The following is a 14,397-nucleotide window of genomic DNA, read 5'->3' on the forward strand; positions in this document are numbered from 1 at the left end:
AAGTTAATTAAGATAGAAAAAACTTATCTTGGTTGGTCCACATCATCAGTTTGTTAAACAGTTTAAACATCAAGAAAATATTTGGGGTCTAGCGAACTCTCATCACCAAAGTCAGGCGCTAACTGTAACGACTCGGATTTTCAAGACTTGATAACGCGGAACTATAAATGTTTTCATTTAACAAAATGTCTCAAAAACCCGTATAATTGTTTTTAAAAAAAGTCGTATAGCCATACTTAACATTTAATACAAGCATATTTTATAAAAAGTAGAGTGAGTCTAGTTTAGGAAAATAACACAACATTTTCAAAAATAAAACGGCTTCCCAAAAGGTCAGTCCACATATACATCCACAAAGTAGACTCCAGCGCTCACTGCTCTGCCTTGCCCTTGTTCTTACCTACAACAGTATACAACTAGGTAAGCGAAAATGCTTAGTAAGTTCAACTTTAAAACAAAAGCATGTAGAGAAGACAGGTGGTCACTGACCAAGTTATTGTCCACAGATAACAATAGCTTATAAAAATTAGGGTTCCGGATCCTTCCAGACCCTATGCAATCAATTTCAAGAATGCAAAAGCGCCTTGGCAAAATTATGGTTATGCCTGATAACCAATGGCAAACTGTTTCATATAAAAAGATAAATCTTTGCACTTAGAAAATCCCAGAGCAAACAAATATAATATATCACAATATAATTCGAGACCAACGCTCGACAATTTCTAACAATTCGGGCGTATCACGCCCTCTAGCATAATTGCTAATCTGTAAGAGAGAACCGAATCTCAACACTAAGATCTAGCCAATAAATATCCCCATCAAGGGTAACTATTGAGTTACCTAGGGCATCACTACTTATCCAAGAGTAAATCCTTCACAAGGGTAACCATCAAGTTACCAAGGGCATTGCTACTATTCAAGAGTGTAATTGAAGTTACACAGGTTTACAGAGACTTCTATGTTAATCAGTGGTGCTGGTGAGCAGTTTCCCCTAGAGTGTTCAACCTCATTCAAACTTGGCAACCCCTAGTATCTCTAGGCACTGTCACTGAATGCCCAATATTCACGGCTACTATCCGGGAATAACTTATCAGAGTATTTGTGTAACGTCCCTAAGGTAGGGTACGTCTGCCACATACTCGTAATTCTAGGGTTTACGAGTATGTAAGGCACTTGACCAAAAGAATTAAATAAAATGATACGAAGAAATACAGAAAAATTTAAAACTTTTATATAAACTTATTAGAAGAAATTATTACACGTATGAATACTTTAAATTTAAGGCAGCCATATGAAAACTCTAAAACCATTATTGCATTGCTACTGAGTCCGTGCTCCACAAGTTGCTCAACAGCTAAAGCCACACCTGGAAAAATGTTGGAAAATAACATAATGAGCTAACGCTCAGTAAGCAAATCTCATGCATACACATACACATGAATGTCGTGAGTTTGTAGTGCACATATACTAATATGCTGACTTATATACTTATGCATTTCATTTATTGCTCATGCACTTTCAAACTTTACTTTTATGCTCTTTCTTTTAGTTTCACATTTTTATGGGCCCAATATCACTTGTGCACACTGTTTGATTCAGCCAATGCCTGCAGGGCTTGTTACACATATCATATAGAATCCCATGGGTTCTCCTCCGGCTAGCCATCATCTCAGCTAGGCTCATCATAACACTCATTTCATCGTTGCCATAGCTGCCATACTTATTACACATATGGAGGAGAAAGACGGAAACATGGCAAACATATCTGAATGGTCAACTCTGACCTAGCCCACACTAGTGGGCAGCCACTATAAGTCTTATAGACTTCCGTCTTCTTTACTGAACTTACTTGATTGCTTCATCAAAACAGTGGCACCCTTTTTAAACATCTTATTATCACTTTGCTTAAGCCTTGTGTCATTAAAATGTTTAACTTTACATAAGACTTTTCAAGACATTTCATAACTTTTCTCATATTCATATGCATGGTCTTATATCACATAATAATGTATCACATAACTGTACATGCCATGCATACATGCTGATGCTGAAATGCCAATGTTCGTGTTCATGACTCATGTTGATGGTATTCAATCAAGGCATTGTATCACATCTCATATAACTCAAAACATCTTTAGTCATAATACATGAAGCTTTGGGTTGGTGGCGTTGTTATACCTTAACGTAGAGCTATGGCTCAGGTCTAAGGTTTCCAGCCTAAAAACTTAAACGCTTCATATATCATAACATATAACAAATCATGAACATAGAGTAATCCACATATCCATCAACATAAGAACACATACTTGCACATAATTCATATCATTCTTAACCAAGTAAGACATCTTTCACATATCACAGAATTCATCAATTACATATCACACAACACCCTTATGGTGTTCATATAACCATTTTTCACATACTTATCATATGCATCATCATCATACCATACTTAACTCATCAGATGTACACAATCAATGTAGTCATGCATCTTACACTTAAGCACAAAATGTGAGATTTACTTACCTTAGGTCCTTAGCTTATTTTAAAATTCCTCACCAAGAGTCAATCAATCAAATCCATACAAATCCTATTCAAGGCACATCATTTATTAAATTCTATCAAAATCATAAATATACACTATTGATAGTGTATATTAATAATACCAGAAACTATATAAATGATAATAATAAATTATTATCAACGTAATGCAAATAACTCTTCATATAAAACCATGCTTTAAACCTTGCTCATAAGATAATGTACCCTTATGATAATAATAATAATAATCCCAACAAAAATAATAATTATCGTCTATAATTAAACTTATTTCGATATTAATAACAAAATACTTCAATAGCAATACGTATATGGATGTATATATTCAAATAGTCATTTTATAAAAGAAATCATATTTTTAACATAAAGTTGTAATAATCAATATAATGATAATAATATAAATATAAATATTTATATTATTATTAATTAGTCATAATATCAATTCCAGTGATATAATAAATATACTTTCTCCAAACTTCACTGGTCTTACAAATATCAATAACTGTAAGAAACTAATATTTGATATTATTTTAATATTCAAATATTAATATACAATAATAATGGTTAGATAATAGGTTTACTATAAATCATACTTTTCATATATATATATATATATGAATCTGTATTCTTGATTTACTTAACAAAATAATAACAATAATAATTAAAATTACTTAATCATAATAATTTCCATATTAATATAAAATCAATTAAATATGTATTTTTATACTTTATTTAATATCTAATATTTTCTAGAAAATTAGACAGCACAACGGCTATAAAGTGGACAATTCCAAAATCAAAACCTGTATAAAAAATATATATAATCCCAGACAGCCAGTAAATTACAGAAAATATTCCACATATCAATAATATATAATTATATACTATAAATACACATAATAACAATTACTCTAATCAATCACAATTAAATCACAATATATAGGTTAAAGAAATTATACCAAAATGATCGGGTTCCACAATAAGTCAAACGATGATTTTCTGAGACTCAAAACGTACTTCGGAACCTCGAACACTAAGTTTCGACCGTCGATCTACGGTGGATCGCGGTGGCTCGTGGTGGGCCCACCACCCAACTATGGTAGATGTAGGAACAAGTTATTGGGTTTTGAAGCCCACAACACGAGGAGCACGATGGTGGTGACGGATCGGCAACCGGATGCCCGAGGTGGCCGAATCGCAACTTTGAAGTCGCGGGGTGGCCGAACTTAAATCGAGTGGTTGAGGCGTTTAATCGGCGAGTGAGCTCTAGATTCCCGCGTTGGTCGATAGTTCGGAGGCCTCTGAATCCAACGGTCCGGCGCGTGGCTAAAAATGGTGGCCGGAAAGTACTCCTGCGTCGTCGGCAACAGTAATACGCAGAGGAGAGAGAGAGAGAGAGAGAGAGAGAGAGAGTTTCTGAGGAGAGAGAGAGAGAGGGTTTCTGAGGAGAGAGAGAGAGGGGCTCGGGTAAAATGAAAGGCTGAAGCCTTTTATTTTTTTTTTTTTTTTTTTTATTTATTTATTTTTAAAAATTACACTTGGACCCAAAATACTAAAATTCTTTTCAAATAAGCCCTTTAGCCAAACTTTCTTAATTTTATAAAAATCCCCAATTAAAATTATTTGACATTTGGGTCCAATACTTGACTACTCAAGTTTCTCTTTCTTTAATCTCATTAAAAACATAAAATCATATTTTAAACACTATTTTTCCATTACTATTTCTTAAATTTGTAAAGTTGTACATTTTATGTATTAAAACTTTGAGTTATAATAAATAAATGTATTATGAAAATGTTGGATATTACAATCCTTCCCCCGTTAAAATAATTTCGTCCTCGAAATTTCAAACTAAAATTTGATAATCGGAGACAATAACTACCATTACAAATAAACAGAACAACATTTCACAGCATAAGATTTTATACACAACACTTACTTTCACCCCGAAAACAAAACTTATTCCTGACTTCTTGTAATCCTTATCATATATAAAAAGGCGAGGATGTGTAAACACCTCACATGAGGACTACAATATAGATAGAAAGGAAATAAGCTATAACAATAGTATAAATTACAATGAATGTATACGAAAATACAAACGAATCCTCATCATCCATACTTTTGAACACAAACCACATAACGTAAGAAGAGAAAATGACCATCATCATGAAAACATCCTTGATCTTCATGTCTTACAGTCAATTTTTTTTTTTTTTTTTTTTTTTTTTTTTAAGCAGATGCAATTGACTGGTTATACCTTGATAATAGATGCTAAATTGAGCAACAAGTTTGTTCAATAGAAAGTTTTTTGACATAAAAAAAATTGGATAACTAGAAAACAATTATATAGCCGATGAAGATTATTCTTTAAAACCAAGTCTCTGTGAAACCCTTTCGTTGTCAAAACCGACTTCTTGCCCTGAATGAGAAATAGTGAGATAGGCCATTCATTAGGTACCAGTTCAGAAAAGCCTGACTCTCATTCTTTCTCTAAGAAAACATTTAAAAATCAAAATTGTTTCCAAATGTATAAAATAATAAAGGGCATATTGATACTATGCTAGAATGCAAATAACCGTGGCCACTCGGAAATTCACACACTTAGCTTAGTATCCCTTCATTGAATAAAACATGGGATAAGTCTTGACTGACCAATCCACCACTTCATCTACGAAAACGAATAATTCTCACATGTCTAATAAGTTAGACATGTCTCATTTCAACACCTATACCAATAATACTCAGTCATCACTTCACACAAGTAATACATTATCTTACTTTCGGGATAAAACAGCTAATATACTATAATTTAATCGCCGAAAGTAATTCACACTACATAGTAATTCAGTAAATAACATTTATCACCTCGATTCATTCAACAATTTACAAATTGTTTCCATGTTCAAATCAGGATCGCAAAATCAATAGAAGTGATTTCCATGTCGACAACATCTAATAAGTTTGACTTTCATCATCAGAGAGGATAGCGTAACACATTGAACAAGATAAAATCTGTGATATCTATCTTGAAAACAAACAAATTCAAGGATCCAATGACCCAACAGTTCAACACATTTTTCTATAAATAAAATTCATCACATACACACTAAAACACAATCAATCTCAAGCTTTTGAAAACCAAATCATTATTACTTCCGTCCATTACTCAAGCTAAGCAACCTATGGCATCCTCATCATCTCAGCTGAACTTAGACCTAACTTTAGCTTTACCTGAGCCAAATCTTCCCACTATCGAATCTTCACCACAAATTTCTGCACCCCTACCACAGCTAATGGTGTATCCTACGGTACACATCCCAGAACGAAATACTCAATTTCCCAGAGTTTGGCTTCCCAAATTTTATTCTGATACTGGCCTTGTCACGGTGGAGGATTCAGCTATGCTCGATAAAAAGGTGGCCATTAGTATAGGTCAAAGCATACTCACCCCTAAAGACCAAATAATTTTATCCCATAGGTCAGACCTACAAGCTGTAAAAGATTCCTTAGTTCTTACCACTCAGGCGGCAGCATCGGTCTCAAACCTAGGCCAACGGGTTCTTGCAAGAGAACAAGAGGTTGACCACTTGAAAAGGTATATAGAAACACAAAAACAAGAGATGATAACCATTAGAAATGCCAACAAGGCATTGACTCGAGAGAAGGAGAAGTTGGTTAAGGAGAATGGGACTTTAACTACACTTCTTGCTAACTACTCAGTCGATATGAAGGAAAAATTTCAGACACTGCAAACTACTGGGGAGACCCTTAGAGTTGAACAACAAAAGTTGATTGACGAGGTAGAACGTGTCCAAAACCCCAATCCTTAATGTATTATGTATTTTTTTTTTTTTTTTTCTATATATTACTACTGTTTCACTAAAGTCTCTTATTGTGTGTGCTCTCAGCAACAACCTAAAACTTTGCTCTCCAAAACACTAACCTGACATATTAACCCTTAACACACTAACTGGACTAATAGATCACTTTCAAAGCTTGAGAATATCAATTAACAATCCAAACATCGACATCGATAAATCATCAATTATTTATCACATCAATAATAAAGGCATGCATTCAGATAAATAACAAACTTCAATTTCTCTACCGTGCATGAGAATATTCATTTAATCCAAACTCATACTTATATCATGGAAACTCAAACACACAATGAGTTTCTAATACAATTATACAACATCATTAACATACATTAACTAAAATATGGATAAATTATACTAACCATTAACGTGTGGCTTGTCTTGTGGCGGAACTCAGTAGCATTTCAGATCCCAAAATCTAATAACATAACGAGTATACGACATCTACAAACTCAAAGCTCTGATACCATTTGTAACGTCCCTAAGGTAGGGTACGTCTGCCACATACTCGTAATTCTAGGGTTTACGAGTATGTAAGGCACTTGACCAAAAGAATTAAATAAAATGATACGAAGAAATACAGAAAAATTTAAAACTTTTATATAAACTTATTAGAAGAAATTATTACACGTATGAATACTTTAAATTTAAGGCAGCCATATGAAAACTCTAAAACCATTATTGCATTGCTACTGAGTCCGTGCTCCACAAGTTGCTCAACAGCTAAAGCCACACCTGGAAAAATGTTGGAAAATAACATAATGAGCTAACGCTCAGTAAGCAAATCTCATGCATACACATACACATGAATGTCGTGAGTTTGTAGTGCACATATACTAATATGCTGACTTATATACTTATGCATTTCATTTATTGCTCATGCACTTTCAAACTTTACTTTTATGCTCTTTCTTTTAGTTTCACATTTTTATGGGCCCAATATCACTTGTGCACACTGTTTGATTCAGCCAATGCCTGCAGGGCTTGTTACACATATCATATAGAATCCCATGGGTTCTCCTCCGGCTAGCCATCATCTCAGCTAGGCTCATCATAACACTCATTTCATCGTTGCCATAGCTGCCATACTTATTACACATATGGAGGAGAAAGACGGAAACATGGCAAACATATCTGAATGGTCAACTCTGACCTAGCCCACACTAGTGGGCAGCCACTATAAGTCTTATAGACTTCCGTCTTCTTTACTGAACTTACTTGATTGCTTCATCAAAACAGTGGCACCCTTTTTAAACATCTTATTATCACTTTGCTTAAGCCTTGTGTCATTAAAATGTTTAACTTTACATAAGACTTTTCAAGACATTTCATAACTTTTCTCATATTCATATGCATGGTCTTATATCACATAATAATGTATCACATAACTGTACATGCCATGCATACATGCTGATGCTGAAATGCCAATGTTCGTGTTCATGACTCATGTTGATGGTATTCAATCAAGGCATTGTATCACATCTCATATAACTCAAAACATCTTTAGTCATAATACATGAAGCTTTGGGTTGGTGGCGTTGTTATACCTTAACGTAGAGCTATGGCTCAGGTCTAAGGTTTCCAGCCTAAAAACTTAAACGCTTCATATATCATAACATATAACAAATCATGAACATAGAGTAATCCACATATCCATCAACATAAGAACACATACTTGCACATAATTCATATCATTCTTAACCAAGTAAGACATCTTTCACATATCACAGAATTCATCAATTACATATCACACAACACCCTTATGGTGTTCATATAACCATTTTTCACATACTTATCATATGCATCATCATCATACCATACTTAACTCATCAGATGTACACAATCAATGTAGTCATGCATCTTACACTTAAGCACAAAATGTGAGATTTACTTACCTTAGGTCCTTAGCTTATTTTAAAATTCCTCACCAAGAGTCAATCAATCAAATCCATACAAATCCTATTCAAGGCACATCATTTATTAAATTCTATCAAAATCATAAATATACACTATTGATAGTGTATATTAATAATACCAGAAACTATATAAATGATAATAATAAATTATTATCAACGTAATGCAAATAACTCTTCATATAAAACCATGCTTTAAACCTTGCTCATAAGATAATGTACCCTTATGATAATAATAATAATAATCCCAACAAAAATAATAATTATCGTCTATAATTAAACTTATTTCGATATTAATAACAAAATACTTCAATAGCAATACGTATATGGATGTATATATTCAAATAGTCATTTTATAAAAGAAATCATATTTTTAACATAAAGTTGTAATAATCAATATAATGATAATAATATAAATATAAATATTTATATTATTATTAATTAGTCATAATATCAATTCCAGTGATATAATAAATATACTTTCTCCAAACTTCACTGGTCTTACAAATATCAATAACTGTAAGAAACTAATATTTGATATTATTTTAATATTCAAATATTAATATACAATAATAATGGTTAGATAATAGGTTTACTATAAATCATACTTTTCATATATATATATATATATGAATCTGTATTCTTGATTTACTTAACAAAATAATAACAATAATAATTAAAATTACTTAATCATAATAATTTCCATATTAATATAAAATCAATTAAATATGTATTTTTATACTTTATTTAATATCTAATATTTTCTAGAAAATTAGACAGCACAACGGCTATAAAGTGGACAATTCCAAAATCAAAACCTGTATAAAAAATATATATAATCCCAGACAGCCAGTAAATTACAGAAAATATTCCACATATCAATAATATATAATTATATACTATAAATACACATAATAACAATTACTCTAATCAATCACAATTAAATCACAATATATAGGTTAAAGAAATTATACCAAAATGATCGGGTTCCACAATAAGTCAAACGATGATTTTCTGAGACTCAAAACGTACTTCGGAACCTCGAACACTAAGTTTCGACCGTCGATCTACGGTGGATCGCGGTGGCTCGTGGTGGGCCCACCACCCAACTATGGTAGATGTAGGAACAAGTTATTGGGTTTTGAAGCCCACAACACGAGGAGCACGATGGTGGTGACGGATCGGCAACCGGATGCCCGAGGTGGCCGAATCGCAACTTTGAAGTCGCGGGGTGGCCGAACTTAAATCGAGTGGTTGAGGCGTTTAATCGGCGAGTGAGCTCTAGATTCCCGCGTTGGTCGATAGTTCGGAGGCCTCTGAATCCAACGGTCCGGCGCGTGGCTAAAAATGGTGGCCGGAAAGTACTCCTGCGTCGTCGGCAACAGTAATACGCAGAGGAGAGAGAGAGAGAGAGAGAGAGAGAGAGAGAGTTTCTGAGGAGAGAGAGAGAGAGGGTTTCTGAGGAGAGAGAGAGAGGGGCTCGGGTAAAATGAAAGGCTGAAGCCTTTTATTTTATTTTATTTTTTTTTTTATTTATTTATTTTTAAAAATTACACTTGGACCCAAAATACTAAAATTCTTTTCAAATAAGCCCTTTAGCCAAACTTTCTTAATTTTATAAAAATCCCCAATTAAAATTATTTGACATTTGGGTCCAATACTTGACTACTCAAGTTTCTCTTTCTTTAATCTCATTAAAAACATAAAATCATATTTTAAACACTATTTTTCCATTACTATTTCTTAAATTTGTAAAGTTGTACATTTTATGTATTAAAACTTTGAGTTATAATAAATAAATGTATTATGAAAATGTTGGATATTACAATTTGCTCGGGTTCTAACCGTTCAATGATTAAGTAAACATGAGGGCCCCTAGGTTCCATTCATTTTGGCGCCCCTACGTTTAAACCAGCAATCCTCACCTCTTGGCCACTCGTCGCGGTAGTGAACCGGACATAATAAATTCAAACAAGCAGTGCGACGTGGGTCAGCCGTCTCGAATATGATGGATATCTACTGTTCATATTTTCTGAATCAACACCTACTAGACTAACATCTCTATGCAAACTTTTTACGATAGTGTATATATGTGCATGTGTCCCTATACTAACAGACAACACAATAGTCGTTTCATGTTGTAGCCACACCATAGAAGTTGACTTATTTGGAGTCCTTAGCACTCAGCAAGATTTCACCCTCCAACGTTCAGTCCAGTTACGCTTAGCCAATACTGTAGTTATCCATATAGTACACTCAGATTAATTATGGCACTCATAATTCATTATCATTATTTTGGGCAGTTTGGTCATTTTCAAAATCATTTGTAAGGATTAAAGATCCTTATTTGGTTTTAAACCCATTCAAGAAATTCATACAAAAATTATTTGAGACTAAACCCTAAGTCTCGGGGAGACCTATCCTATGGTCTCGATACCTAGGCTCGGGTATCACAATAGTATTTTCCCACAATCTACTAAAAATCTTATTTTTTAAAGGTTTCGCTATTAACCCGTACTTTCAACAGTCGGTACAGAATATATAAAAGATTTTAGCCGGTATTATATCCCGAAAATACTATTTAAATTCCTTAATTATTTTTCAAGAAAATAAATTCTTAATTTTCTTTTTATTTTTCTTAAGGTTTTATTCTCTAAAAATCGTTTTAAGAAAATTGCCTAATTTATTTTAATTAGGAAAACCGTTAAAAATGTCTCATCTTGAGTAGTTAATTTTTCTGAAGTCAATTAATCAAGTTTACTTACTAGAAAAATAATTCACTTAATTATTTTCTCAAAATATAGGGTTTTAAACCCTCTTTTAATTTATTAACTTATTAATAAATTAATTCTTTTATTTTTAGAAAGAATAAAAATTCTTTAATAAAAATAATTCCCACTAAACTCAAAGTGGTATTTTAGGTCAAAATATGTTTTCAAGACTTGGCAAGTTTTCATCTTGCAATAAGCAAAATTTTACTTTTTACCTTACGTTCCAAAATCTCATTTTTGCACTAAGTGTGAAAACCTTATTTTTCACATTTTTAACTACATACTTTGTTAGGTTATAACTTGAAATTTACTTACCCAATTGTTACAAAAAATTCTTAATTCTATTTTTGGTATGCCATTTAGGTCTTTGTAAAATGTTAGGTCAAAAGAAGCATTTTTGATTGGTGAAATTATTTTCCAACAATGAAGTAAAAATGACCTTATTTTCAAGTCCTTAATTTTTCCAAACTTTGGCACTTAATAACTTTCAAACCGTTCAATATTTTATTACCAAATTTTGCAGTGGAATACTAGGGTATGCCAAGATTATATCCACCAAATTTTAGAAAGGGATAATTGCGGCATAAGTACCCAATGTTTGGGTTTTGTACGCAGCATAGACCCAATGTTTATTTTTAGTGGCAAAAGTACCCAAAGTCAGTAAAACTGTAATTCCGTCAGTCTCCTCCGTTAGGCAGACACGTGTCACATTTTTATTGGTCCAAATCATAATTATTTTTAAAATATTATTGAGTTGGACCAATCACGAAGTGACACGTGTTGGTCCAGTCATCACGAAATGGAACCTAAAGGAGGCTGACGGAATTACAGTTTTACTGACTTTGGGTACTTTTGCCACTAAAAATAAATATTGGGTCTATGCCGCGTACAAAACCCAAACATTGGGTACTTATGCCGCAAATATCCCTTTTAGGAAAAAACTAGGTTTATTTGCCCTATACAGTGGCTGTCCAAACTTGGTCCCAAAATTAAAAATATGAAAAAACAGTTTTTTTACCTAAACTTTGAAATAGCATAACTCACTCATTTTTAAACATTTTTTAGTGTTTCAAAAGCTCAATTTTATGTACTCAATCTCAACAACATCACAGTACAATTAAATTTTACAAAATCAATATACAGTGGATGCTTGACCCCTTGGAAGTCACAACTCAAAACTTGTATTTTGTTTTAGGGTTCAGGGATTTTGGTCCCTATTTTCAAAAATCAACACACAAGCATCATAAAAATTATAGAGTAACTACCATAGCCTTATTACATCACCAATAAGAAACTTTAAGCATTAAATATACAAAATAATGCTTAAAAATAAAAACCATACAATAACTACCATAAAAAGTAAACTTTTTTACCTCTTGTTGTTTTTGCTTAAGGTTTGGATCTTCCTATAAACACTTGAGTGTTTTTACTACCTACTTGCCTATTTACCCTAATACTTAAATAAATATGATTAAACTTAATTAAAATTTTGTCAACCCAATTAATTCCTTCACATGACCAGTCACCACTTAGTTTATATATGTTTATATTTTTTTGTTTTTTCATATAAATGTTAATAAATATTTCCTAAGAAGAAAAAATCCAACTTGACTTCCTATAACCTTTTTCACTCTTATTAAGTTTTAAAAACAAAACTTAACACATAATAATTAAATTAAATGTCTCTCACATTTAATTTAATTAATCACACAATAAATTTTAACCTAAGGTCCATTCATGGAATAAAATTCCCCAATTCGGTAAAATTAAGCATTTAACACTGTTATCCCCGTTTCCTGCCAGGCGCTCGGGTTCGCACTTCAGGCCCACGGGCTGGCCGAATGAGATTGGGCCCAGCCCAAGTCCGTTTGGCAAAAAGTATAATAGATATCGACAACCCAATTCTGGGCGAGGCACGAAAGGCGTCCGGGGAGTATTGTCCGGGACGGTCATCCGGGAGATGGTATGTTTGGCTTCCAGATAATAGTCAGGATTGATGTGGATGATACCGAAGCCTGGTAGATGGTCCGGGCTCCTAGTAAATGATCCGGGCCCATGGTAAACAGTATGGGACCTAGACAAACGGAGAGGGACATGGGTAAATGAACTCGAGTCCGTTCTCCAAGGTTGGCAGGATAAAGCATTCGTGACCTTGAGTTCGTCCCATGAAGCGTGGGAGTTTTCCCCACATTTCACCTGCAGAAAAGGCCACCTTGGGATTGCACGTCGTTGGTTCAGACCTGCGCCGCCACTACTCTGACCGATCTTCTCCCCTGAATCTGCCTCGTAACTCGAGATGCCCAGACCAAAGCTCCAATTTGTCGCATGATAGATATGGTTTGGGCTGGCCCAGTGGGCTTAGATTAATGTATTTCTTTTATGTTTTAATCCTTTGTATTCGGCTTCCGATAGAGAAGCCAGCAGTATTTATACCTTTATTGGGCCCGGGTCAGCCCGGCCCAAGCCTAGTGCACCTGTGAACCTATAAATACATGTAACAGAGCACTGGAGAAGGGATCGATCTTTAGCGTGTATACAGTTACTTTGTTGAAATTGATAAAAAAACTCCATTGTTATAGATTCTCTAAGCTCTAATACAACTGCCTCGTGGACTAAGGCTCATTAACGCCCCAACCATGTAAAAATCTGGCTTACAACTTCTAAACCCTTTCTCTTCAGTCTCTCTTATCTTTTACTATTGTAGTTTATGAAAAACTCGGTAAACAAACACCAAAATGCCCTAAAATTTCTATTTTCTCTTAGGTTATTATTTTTTACCAAACTTTAATTTTTCTGAATGTATTTTTATGCCCAAAATATATTTGCTGATGCGTGTCGTATACCACAACAAATTTAACAATGATTTTTCTTTCAATACTTCCAATTATTTTAGTATAATAGCAAGCACAGGTCGAACCCACGAGGACTATCGTTCACTTTATTATTCAATAATTAACACTAAGACTTAAAATGGGGATTTTGATTTTTAACTCAAAATTAAATAACATAAACTAGAAAGCAAATAAAGATTGATATTATGATATTAAGAAACAGTTAAAGGTTAATCTCCACCCTCAACAATCATTCCTAATCACTAATTATAAATATTATTCAAATTTCTCAATTAAACTATTAACCCCGCAGATAACGCTGAAGCAGACAATTATCTCAGTCTCCCTATTACAAGTAATCAAGGCGAAGCGCTCAATAATTAACTCTTTTAGCTAAGCAATAGATCTATGAAGCATACAATCTATTTAACTTAGATAAATC

General features: G+C 33.4%; 1 long non-coding RNA gene across 1 annotated transcript; it reads right to left on the bottom strand.

Moving 5' to 3' along the window:
- Positions 1–1,209: 1,209 nt before the first annotated feature.
- Positions 1,210–10,127, bottom strand: LOC133799026 (uncharacterized). The gene is made up of 5 exons (XR_009876240.1): positions 9,328–10,127; positions 8,336–8,399; positions 3,519–7,175; positions 2,527–2,590; positions 1,210–1,366 (listed from the first exon to the last, which is right to left on the bottom strand). It is a non-coding gene; the product is annotated as an uncharacterized LOC133799026 (long non-coding RNA).
- Positions 10,128–14,397: the final 4,270 nt, after the last annotated feature.

The sequence above is a fragment of the Humulus lupulus genome, chromosome 1 (genome assembly GCF_963169125.1).
Source record: "Humulus lupulus chromosome 1, drHumLupu1.1, whole genome shotgun sequence".
Taxonomy (NCBI): domain Eukaryota; kingdom Viridiplantae; phylum Streptophyta; class Magnoliopsida; order Rosales; family Cannabaceae; genus Humulus; species Humulus lupulus.